The sequence below is a fragment of the Pinus tabuliformis genome, chromosome 5_1 (assembly GCF_031772625.1).
Source record: "Pinus tabuliformis cultivar Carrire ecotype Pingquan chromosome 5_1, CPIR1, whole genome shotgun sequence".
Classification (NCBI taxonomy): Eukaryota; Viridiplantae; Streptophyta; class Pinopsida; order Pinales; family Pinaceae; genus Pinus; species Pinus tabuliformis.
The window spans coordinates 600,567,483-600,580,006 of NC_142305.1; the positions used below are offsets into that span (position 1 = coordinate 600,567,483).

The window sequence follows — 12,524 nt, forward strand, 5'->3', positions numbered from 1 at the left end:
GATTATAAACATTAAAGTGTGCTTGTGAATATCTCTACCAATATAATAGAACACTATAACTTCAATTTCTTGGTTTGTTTTGCATTTTTCTTTTCTTTAGTAGACTAAATAACATTTGCGTTTCATAAGGAAAAAGAGCCAAAATCATTTGAGATATATTAGAATCACTATACATGAGTCAGTACCACTGAATACACAGTTCTGAAATAATGATTGCAGAGTAGTATAATGCACATCAAGGTTGAGAGTCAATGTTCTTGGTGTTGCCTAGGATTTGACTTTGAGCAAGATTTGTCAAAATTCTATATAGCTAATTTAAAGTGTTGATAACTCATATGGCAAGATTCATGTGGCAAAAGATGAAAGATGGAAGGCTTGCTGATAAGAAGTTTGAAGGCTTGCTTGATACCTTAAGTAAAGCTACCAAGATTTTTAAAGTATTTTCCATATGTCTACATCTGTATAGAATATTAAAGCAGTTTCTTTGATATTCTGGGCTGTCAAAATCTATTACTATTAGTACGATTATGTATGACAGTCAGGACACATATTGATGATGTATGGGCTTTAGTTTTCCAGGAGTATAGTACCTTCACCTTGCATATTGAACCTTGAATAAAATATACTATTGAGATTCAGAATCTATTGAGCAGCCAATATATCTCAGGGTCTATATTTGATGACAGGTTAATCTGATTTGAGCAGACTTGCTCAGATAAATGATGTGTGCTAGGATTTGTTGAAAACCTGGGTTATATAACTAGGTTGTTGAACTAACAGTATGGAAAATGGTAAAATCACATCTATATTTCTTAAGGTTGTTGGGCGCGGGATCCCCGAAGGGAAGTTTTGGGGCTTAAAGCCCAGATTTTGACTAACTCCAATGTAAAGACTCTGTGTTTTGTGTGCATGGAGCACGAACTTGTAAATGAGTCATAGGGTTGTCCACCCTCATTGTCGTAAATGTAATGTTAGTTTTAGAGATCTACCCATGGTCTGCGGACCATGGGATTGTATAAATATAGCAAGGCTCTAAGTTGAAAATCACGGAATCAATTGATAAATGAAGGATGAATAAGTGAGTCTTATCTAAGCGTAGAGTCGAGTCTTGGGTCGTAGAGTAGGAGAAGGCTCTGCAGCTGAGTGCGCAGAGGCCTAGTATTCCACAGTTGAGTGCGCGGACCCCTGGAACTGAGTGCGCAGGGCAGGTTGAGTCTATAACCAATCGAAGCACTAATAAAGAGACAATTATACCATTCCTGTTTATTTAGTTATTGTCTTCTGCATTGAATGTATTGGGTATAAATTACATTTCTATTGTTTATATGATTGCGTTGATTAAGTGAATATAAGATAAAGTATTTGTTTACGCGAAGTTAAATTACAGTTATAAGGAGATAAATAAGATCTGTGGTGTAACTTGGGGAAATGGCGTAGATTGCTGCACCTTAGCCCCTGGTTAGGGCTGCGCGAAGGAAATTATAACAAATCACGAAGGCCTTGCAAGTTAGGGCAGTGTGGGAAGTAACCTGCGTGAAGATATTCACAGTTGGACTAAATCGACCCATCAAACATCTCAAGGGTGTAGAAACTTGGTTCCATCATCCCCCCATACTGCTTCAGGTGAGACCTTAGTTTACACTCCATGGGATGTTTCCGAAAGGGCAAGTAGTGTAAGGATTTGTTTGGCTAATTAACTCCAAACCTGGGTCAGGTCCCCCTCAAGCCACAAATGGTTCTGTTGCCAGGACCGGAATCTTCATAGAGATGTCTAATGTCATATCATTGGAATCCAACTAAGAAGGAAATCGAAGGTTGGTTGGATAGGAGAATTCACGAGTTCATGGCACAGGAGAACATGAATCTGTGACTAACAAAAGAAGAGTGGTTAGACTGCGACCTGTACACAAAGATCCACAAAATCTTCTTCGCATATTTCCCCACTGAGTTGTACGAGTGGATCACGAAGCTAGTAGATAGCCAAGGAAGGTGGAAACTCGACAATCCTATTGTGTGGACCCCAGAGTTGGTGCGCAGATTGGAAGCATCAGAGGATAAGATCATGCGTGCTGTTGATCACTGGCTCGATTGGATTATACGAGGATTCATTATTGAGTTCACGGTAGATACTTCAGTCAGCTATGGCGAGGCAGAGCAATGCTTTCTCAAAGGACCGCGAGGTAAGTACACAAAGTCTCTGAATACTTGGAATGCTATTGTGTGAAAAGAGGGTTATGCAATTACCTTGATGTTCAAAGCTATGCGAAGTGGGAAAACCTAAAGAAATGAAGGAAGTATGGGACTAGAGAATAGCCCTTTGATTTCACCCCCACGAGGGGACGAGGAAGAGCTTGCGAAGGTCTCTTCACGAAGTGCAATCCATTTGATAAGGCAGAGGATTCCCCGCATACCACCCCTACCCACACTGCCACCAACTTCACCACCTTCACCTCCGTCTTCACCTCCACCACCACCGTGAGTCAATATGGCAAGCACGATAAAGTTGCATGTGTTCAATGGAGTAGGAAATGAGGATCCGGACTAGTTTTGGTTCGTGATAAGAGCCGTATGGGAAGCACAAGGAGTTACAGATGACAATATAAAGAAAGTGACATTGGTTAGCGCCCTACAAGACCACGCGCTAACCTGGTATATTAAGCATTCTAATGGAAATCCGAATGCGGGAATCGCGGATATCCAAATTGGCTAGATAAGGAATTTAGCTGGCCAAATTCATAGGTGCAGTCGATCATTAGATTCAAAGAGATCACAATGCTACCAGGCGAGACTCCTTGGGAGTTGGATCAAAGGCTGAAGTGCACAATTCGTGAAGCTAATATGAATCTAACAGATGGACAGCACCGCGAATGGTTTGTAGTATCACTAACGCCACATCTGAGGATCACGCTATCGCAGCAGAAGTTAACAACTTAGGCAGAGGCCTTAGAGATCGTGATGAGGCTGCATGAGACCCCGATGCAAGATCCTAACTTGGGAGTTCAACAAATCCATGCGCAGTTGAAAAACTTATGCCTTGAGATGCAAAGTCTGAAACAGGACAGGACATCGCGACCATAAGTGCACAAAGAAGTGTGGTGCGTAAAATGCAAGGGTCAGGGTCATGATAAGGACCACTGGTCGATGTTCGTGAATTACCTCATGAGGGGAGGACCAATGCTATTAAGACCGGAAGCACAAGAAGGACCTAGCGCGCTGCCTACTTTGTGGTGTGTGTTTTGTCAAATAGGAGGGAAACACACTACGGACAACTACCATTTATTACAGAAGTATACATAAAACTCGCAGCAATTGTTCTGTAACTTTCATAGATTAGTGGGACACGATGAGAACACTTGTAGAAGTTATGAGTTAATTATGGATAGAACTCCCACCTATAGGGTTTAGGCCGAAACACAACCCCTAGACCCGAATACAGGAGTGGTGTGAACAGGATTTTAGGGGCGCGGATGGGGCCGAGGTGGAGGAGGACCTGGAAGCGGGCATGGATAGCTGATATGCTACAATTGCACGGGGCCAAGACATTATTCCCATGATTGTATGAACCCAATGTGTTCATCATGTCTATATTGTACCTTGTTTGATCATGAAATAGAATATTTTCCTACACTGATAGCTAGGATATTGCCTCCCCTGACTCAGAACCTGCAGATGATGAGGTTTGAGTTGCGCGAGGAAGATCCAAATGTGAACCTTATGCTTCGAAGTGGAATTGCGGCAGGAGATGAAAAAGGAAAATAGCCCTAAGATATTACTTGAGTTCGCAAGGCTCTGACAAAAGAAGCAGAGTTTGAATTGGAGTGCGCTAAGGAAATCTTCATGGAAGCTAAGAAGAGCTTTGCTGATGCCTCTACTTCAGGAAGCAAAGATAGACCGAAGCTGGAAATGGACCCATCTATGCTTAGGATGTTCTTGGAAACATGCATGAAGCTACTGCACGACAGTAAGGCTGTAAAGGGACTACAAGAACTCATTAACAGATGCGCTGGGACTATGCTAGGAGAACCGCGCGTAGTCCGGAAGATTGGAAAACATACGATGAGGATGGGAAGAGAAATGAGATTAACCACGCAGATTGGATAATATGAGATGGACCAAGTAATTCTGGATTTAGGATTGGATGCAAACGTTCTGCCAAACCAGACATGGGAGCACATGGGGAGGCCTATGCTGCAATGATCTCCTATTCATCTGTGAATGGTGAACCAGCATAAGATAATACCTAGGGGAAGATTGCAGGGAATCATTGTGGATATTAAGGGAGCAAGCATGCTAGCAAACTTTGGAGTAATAAAGATTATTGATGACAACAATCCCTAACCCGAGCTCTTAGGAATTGATTGGGCCACTGACATGATCGGGGTGATTAATCTAAAGAAGCGCAAGATGATTTTTGTAAAGAAGTCTCTGTGTGCAGTTATACCCTTGGACCTTCTTGAAGGATCATGCTATACCGAGCCGCTGAGTGACTATGAAAGTGACGATGATTTGGAGTGCATCTACAAAATAACCGCACGAGAGCAAGATTGGGTAAATCCTACCATGGATGGATAGATCTCATGGGAGAACGAAAGCTCATGTACGTCAGATTCTGATGAGGAGATAGAGCAATGGCAGAACCGGTTACACGAGGTAATCACACTAAACTGTAATATGATGACAAGGTCACTGTGCTGCGTATTGAGAGAAGTGAGAGATCTGCCTACTTATGATGGGTTAAGTGAGGTGGATGCCTTCTTGGATATATTTCAAAGGGAGGTGTTATTGGCTTGTTGGGGCCTGACCCAGATTCAGAGTTAATTAACCAAAAAAATCCTTGTACTACTGGCCCTTTCGGCAACACTCCGCAGAGCACGGACTGAGGTCTCACCTGAAGTAGTATGGGGGGATGCTATAACTAGGTTTCCGCACCCTTGAAATGTCTGAGGGGTCGATTTAGACCAACTGTGAGTACCTTTATGTAGGTCACTTTGCACACTTTACTGGCCTGCGAGGCCTTCACACCCTTGTTATACTTGACTTCGCGCATCCCTAATCAAGGGTTGTGGGGATTTTGCGTTGCTAGGGTAGCGTTCTATGCTATTTCCCAAGTTCTGTCACGGGTCTTACTTATCTTCTTATAACATAGTTATCTTCGTGTACACAGATGCCTTATATCATATTTACTAGTTTAGCACATTCATATAAGTTTCGCACAAAAGAATAACAATAAACTTATACCCAATATACTTCAATGCATAAAACAGAAAACAATACAAAGAAATATGGTAAAACTCCTCTTTATTAATGATTCAACTGGTTACAGACTCAACCTACCTTGTGCACTCAGCTGCAGGGGTCCGCGCACTCAGCTGCGGACTACTAGGCCTCTACGCACTCAACTACAGAGCCTTCTCCTACTCTACAACCCGAAGACACGACTTACACTTCGACTCAATGCTTCACAAATTCATTTCTTCATTCATTCTTCGATTAGATGTTGTCTCTTTACACCTAGAGCCTCGCTTTATCACGGACCATTAGTAGATCTTTTCAAATCAACACTACGTTAAAAAAACAAGGGTGGACAACCCTATGACTCTCTTACAACTTGGCACTCCATGCCCACAAATCACAGAGTCTTTATAATGGACTTAATCAAAACTTGGGCTTTAAGCCCCAAAATGTGCCTTGGGGTGATCCCATGCCGAACAGACCCCCAACACAAACATCATGACTCGCGCTCGAGTCACTTTTTCGGTGTGGAGATCTTCGCGCAGAGACCCTCCAACTCTGTTGGACGGTTGCAAGGTCGACAACACACTAAGGAGATGCCTGCTGAATCTCCTATATTCGTTGTTCCGAGACTGCGGTGTCAGAACTGCTCCCCTATATTTGTTCCAGTGTCCCCTGCATCTGCGCGAGCTTGGCTTCAATTTTTGTTGTGATGACAAACGCCTCGTCGACCCAAGGCTAAATGCGTGCCTTCAAAACTACTTCTCTGTGTCGCGATGCGTCTACTTGCTCTTTAAGCACTTTAGCCTATTGCATTTGTGCAAGCCTCTAAGTGAGGGCCGCCGTCTGCGCGGTCCCTTTGACATTGTCATACTATAGTTGTAGCTCACATGCCTCTGTTTCTAAGGGCTGAATTTTTGGGTCCTCCAGTAGATCTGTGAGGACCTCAAATGATTACTCCAACATTCGGGTGCAGTCCCTTACTGCATTGGTGATCTCCTCCATCCCTGACGTAATGGCGCTAACGCACTGTTCCCGTACCTCTAGAGGAGTGGACAGCTGCACCTTCAACCATAGCTCTGCTATCTGAAGGTTCAGCTCCAACTGAACCTTGGCCATTTCTTCTTGCACCTTGCGCACCCCTACTGTTAATCTCTCGATGCGCGCCTCTGCTCGTACTTCTGCTGGGATGGCCAACTCAGGGACCATCTGGCAGGCTTCTTCTAGTACCTGCACCATCTGCCTGTTCTGGGACACGACATCATCGCGTTGCAAGCTCAACTTCTCCATGTTAATCTTTTGCTCACTCAGCACCTACAACGTGCGACTCTCCCTAGCCCGTAGTTATGTAGTAATCCCATCCTGTAGAACATAGAGCGTCTCCCATGGGATCATAGCCATGTTGATCCCTAGGCTCTTCAGTGTACTGACCGTAGGCCTGTCGGCCTCATTTACAGTAACCAGTGCCCCTTCTGGAAGCACTATTGTATTGGGCATACGAGTTCTCAACGTTTCTTCGGCCATGGTTGTTCCTTCTGCAAGGTTTCTCAAGAGTGTACCAGCCTGAGGAGTGTGCACCTGCAACTCTTGAATATGTGCTTATAGGGCCCCCAACACCATCAGATTCTCCTCTGTAAAGTTCTGGAGGGCCTCTGTGGTGACGTCACGCACCATCTCCCCTATATCATACAGATCTCCCTTAGTAAGGGTGGTCGGGTCCATAGACAGTTTGGACGCTTTGACCTTCTTGCGCGACCCCATCAGCTCTCTCGGGCACTGGCACTTTAATAGTGTTGACGTTGTCTGTGGGTCCGTGCAACCCTCTTCTACCTCTGTTTCCATCTCATGTTCTTGCTCGTGTGGAGGCGACTTTGACCCTTGCGTGCCTTCTCTGCTTCCTTTTGTGCTGCTGCTGTGGCCTTTTTCTATTCTGCAGTTATCTGCGCAGTGTTCTGCGCCTCCTGCGCCTTTGTTGCTGCTGCTTCTTGCCTTCTCTTTTCTACCGAATGGGCCATGCACAGTTTGGCCTCCTCCTTCTTCTATGTAGCAAACTTTTCTACCACGACGATGTCTGGGCCACGCCATTTCGGTGGCCACGTCTCCAGTACTTCAAAGATCACATCATCTGTGGCTATGTAGGGTAGCTTGATCCATTTTTTGGTAGGGTCCTTACGCGCCTCGAGATAGATATGATGAAAGTCTACTTTAAACTCTGTGAAACATTGTACATTGTTGTAGACAGTGGATGATAACCAAGGCTTGCGGTTAATCCCCATTCTGATGTTCATCTCCATGAACACCCAGAATATTTTACTTTTGCGGATTAGTTAATGTCCTTAGTGGCCCACAGCGAAGCGTACTTTGCGGCCTCTGGGAGATCCCTTGCAATTGTGGGGAATTGGCTATCCTTCGGCAATTGCCTCGAAACTAGCACTATGGACAGCAGAAGCCATGCATAGTGGAATGTTTTTCCTTGTTCTTGTGCCTCACGACAATTCTCCAGAAATTATTTGCATAAGAATTTGGACCAGTTAAACTGGACCCCTTCTGTGCACTATTCAGCAAGTGCCACCACCGGTGCAGGTACCTCATCTGCGCGGCACTTCCCCATGAACTTACCTGCCAGTATTTGGGTCACAACTTTGACTACTTTGTTATTGATGCTAGATATGGCATAGCCCCTTTTCTTCTTTTGTGACTTGTATTTCTTTTTCATGGCCTCCGCGATGGCCAAATCATTGTTCTTACCCTCCAAAATGTCTGTAGGGTCCTCTCCTTTACACGGGAGCCAGGTAATGCGATGGATTAGGTGGTCCATGATAGGGATGGACTCCTCTAGCCACAAACACCGACCATGCACTAGGCAGAGGAACTACCTGATGACAAAGATCGTTACTGGGGCAGGATGGTAACGCGGCACCCATAGTAGGTTTAATAACCCTGCCATTTCAACTCCGCATAACCATTTGCGCAGCTCCAATTCTATAACTCCCGTCGTGATCTACTTCGACTTCATGATATGTGCGATCTCTAGGTGAGGGAATTTCTCGTGGTTAGTGAGATCCCAATATTCAAACTTCAAGTTCGACACCCATCCCAGGTGCACACCCTAAAAAATGATATCGTCCGGGAGGAGCAAACTCTACAGAGAGCTCTTGCTCTCATCGAGGTCCTTGGGCACTTTTCCCTTCCCCTTCTGTGGGGGAACATACGCAAGTAGCTTTGTTGGAGGGTGCGCAACCTAGGTTTCTTCCTCCATGCCCTCGTCCTCGTCCTCTTCAATGATGAAATCCTCAAGGCCTTCTTCCTGCTCGTCAGTTTCCAGGTTAACCACTTTCCATTTTTACTCCATGGTTAATCTGGCTCGCAGTGGGTTTCGAGGGGACACATGCACCAGAATCATTGGTTGTTTATCTTTATTTGGTCTCAGCTTGTACAGTGATTTAGGGATTTCTGCAACAATCCCGGCGCCTTCAGGGGCATCTTTTATGGTCAGGGCCTGCGCGGCCTCTTCAGCGGTCATCTCTGCAATTTCCCTAGCTTCTTCAGATGTTGCCATCTTGTTCGTCCAGAAAGCTCTCAACTGTTCACTTAGGTGCTCAACCAACGCTCTCCACAGGGCAAACAGGTCTTGGTTCGGAATACTCGGGGTGCACGACAACTCAATTCGCAAATGACCAAGTGTTGTTTGCTGGGTAGCCCTTTGTAATTTATAGCACCTTTTGAATTTGAATTCAATCGTTCCCCCAAAATCTGGTCCATTAATGCTCCCTTAGCAGCAGATTTTCCCAAATATTTCCCATAAAATGCATCTTAAATGCCTGCTACCCACTCCATTTGGTCTCAAGTCAAGCATCACATCGTGAATAGTGACTACAATGGTCACTTTCCAGCCAACCTGCGTGGCACCACTTACGCGGTCACAGACCTTGTGGAACTTTTCTTCTGCGTGTAGCCTCGACATCGTGCAACTCCCAAGAAGAGTAGTTTATAGTCTCACACCTCCTTTCAACTGCCTGGAGTGCTAAGATTGTACTTCCTCCGGTTAATCAGGTGGCTGCGCCACCTGTATAGGGTTCCAACCGGTCATCCATCACTTTTCTTAGAACAAATCTTCCTTTTGGTTTTACTGTTTGCGTTGTGCACTTCACCATCTGCATTGTGCGAGCATGGGTGATCCCTTTAGTAATATACGGTCCAATCCAAGGCATCATGCTGATCAACTCCCAACGGTAGTCCCCAAATTCGTCAATATGATCGTGCACAGCCTGTTTTATCAGCGCGATTTTCTTATCAAGAAATTCCTTCTTTATTTCTTCCTCAAGCTTCTTGACTTCTGCTTCCACCAGAGCGCTTTTCTCCCTTAATCGTACATTTTCTTTCATGATTTCTTGGAGCCTAAGATCACCATGTTGAACTTCTTCCTCAGGTCCCAAGCGTTCTTCTCCGTTAAACTGCACTATTCCTTTCTCCACAGCTCTGCAAGCCATCATATCTATTGGTGTGCTATGCGTAGACTAGGCATACTATGCTGTATTGGAACTATAGTGTTTGTTCCATAGGTCAACCTAGAAGGCATCTACCTCGTCAATTTCTTGCACGTTGTCCTATAAGCCCATAGAATTACTGGTACGTGCAGGTCCCAATCACTCTATTGTGCATTATATACCCTGTTCACTGCTTCTAATACTTCATTAAAGGCTTCTGCGTGGGTAGCCTTCTACACACTCATTCTTTCCACACTTCGTCATCTCATCTGGAGGGATAATTCATGCAATTACCTTGCCAACACCTGCTTATTTACCATGTTCCCGAACGCAAAGTACATGTGCATCTGTGTAGGTTGTTTCGCATATGCATGTACCCACATGGACAGATGTGCGTGCAGATCATTTCGTCCGTCATAATTGTTTTTAAGACGCATCTGAGGCTTCCCAAAATGCATGTGCATCATTCTTCTACATTCGCGTTAGTCCTCAAAGCTTCCTTGGTTCGTACCCCACCACTTCACAGGCATAGTGTATAGTACCCATTTCAAAGCCTCAAAACGTTGCAGTTCTAGCACCTCTCTTTCAAATCTATTCAGGAAAACATCTACCTCACTTAACCCATCATAAGTAGGTAGATCCCTTACTTTCATTGATACGCAGTGCAATGATCGCGTCATCATGTTACAGTTCAGTGTGGTTACCTCGTGTAATTGGTTTTGCCATCGTTCTATCTCTTCGTCAGAATCTGATGTACAGGAGCTTTCGCGCTCCCATGATATCCGTCCATATACGGTTGGATTTATCCAGTCCTATTCACACGTGGTTATCTTATAGACGCAGTCCAAGTCATCGTCGCTTTCATACTCATGCACTTGCTCTATGTAGCACGATCCTTCTGCAGGGTCCAAAGGTACTACTATACGCAGGGACTTTCTCAAAAATCATCCTGCACTTCTTTAGGTTTATCACCCCGTTCATGTCAGTGGCCCAATCTATTCCTAATAATGTAGGGTAGGGATTGTTGTCATCTACAATCTTTATCACTTCAAAGTCTACTAGCGCACTTTCTCCTTCAATATCCACTGTGATTCCCTGCAATCTCCCCATTATTATATTTTGCTAGTTCACCATTCGCAGCTAGATAGGAGACCATTGCAGTGTAGGCATACCCATGTGCTCCCACTTCTGCTTTGGCAGAACGTTCGCATCCGATCTTAGGTCCAAAATCACTTGGTCCATCTCATATTCTCCAATCTGCACCGTCAACTACATTTATCTTCCTATCCTCATCGTGTGCTTTCCAATCTTCCATACTACGCGCGGTTCTCCTGGCATGGTCCCAATGCATCTATTAATGAGTTCCTACAATCCTTTTATAGCCTTACTATTGCACAATAGCTTCATGCATGTTTCTAGGAACATCATGAGCATTGATGGATCCATTTCTGGCTCCGACCTATCTTTACTTCCTGAAGTGGAGGCATCAACGAAGCTCTTCCTGGCTTCCATTAAAGTTTCCTTAGCACGCTCCAAATCAAACTCTGGTTCTTTTATCAGAGCTTTGCGAACCCAAGTACTATCTTCAGGTTGCTTGCCTTTGTCATCCCCTATCATAATTCCACTTTGGAGCACAATGTTCACGTTAGGGTTTTCCTTGTGTGGCTCAGACCTCATCATTTGCAGGTTCTAGCCGTAGAAGGTTGGAGTGCTCCCTTGTCGCGTAGCCTAGCTATTAGTGTGGCACAATCCTCCATGTCATGATCAAAAAAGGTACAATACAGACATGACAGACGCGTTGGATTCATACAATCACAGGCATAATGTCCTGGCCCTCCGAAATTGTAACATATCAGCTGTCTGTGACCTCTTCTAGGTCCTCTTCCACCTTGGCCTCGTCCATGCCCCTGAAATCTGGTTCGCACCATCCCTGCGTTCTGGTCAAGGGGCTATGTTTCAGCCTGAACTCTGTAAGTGGGATTCCTATCCATCATCAGCTCATAGCTTCTACAGGTGTGCTCATCACATCCCAGTGATCTACAGAAATTACAAAACAGCTGTTACGAATTCTGCATGTACTTCTGCAATAGATGACAGTTGTCCATAATATGCTTTCCCCCTATTTGATAAATCACACACCACAAAGTAGGTGTCATGCTAGATCCTGCTTGTGCCTCCAGTCTTAATGGCATTGACCCTCCTCCCGTGAGGTAATTCACAAACACCGAGCAGTGGTCCTTGCCGTGTCCCTGACCCTTTCACTTTATGCACCATACATCCTCGCGCACCTTCAGGTGAGTTGTCTTGCCTTGTTTCAAACTCTGCATCTCAATGAATAAGTTTTTCAACTGTGTCTGGATCTGATGAAATCCCATATTAGGATCCTGTATCGGGGTCTCATGTAGCCTCATCGCGATATCCAAGGCCTCTTCTTGAGTCACTAACCTCTGTTGTGACAATGTGTTCCTCAAATGTGACATTAGTGATGCTACGAACCATTCGTGGTGTTATCCATCCAACAAAGTCATATTGGCTTCGCAAATTATGCACTTCAGTCTTTGATCCAACTCCCAGGGAGTCTCTCCTAGTAGCATTGTGATCTTCTTAAACCTGATAATCGATTGTGCCTTTGACTTTGGCCTGCTAAATTCTTTGTTCAACACAATTTGGATATCCACAACCCCTGGATTCGGATTGTCATTAGAATACTTGATATAATAGGTCAGCGTGCGATCGTGCAGAGCACTGACCAACATTGCTTTCTTTATATTATCTTTCGTAACTCCCTATGCTTACCATACAACC

The 12,524-nt window shown here is 44.7% G+C and overlaps 1 pseudogene; it reads right to left on the reverse strand.

Moving 5' to 3' along the window:
* The window catches only part of LOC149166313 (uncharacterized), a 28,236-nt pseudogene extending 21,480 nt beyond the window's left edge, over positions 1 to 6,756 (reverse strand).
* Positions 6,757 to 12,524: the final 5,768 nt, after the last annotated feature.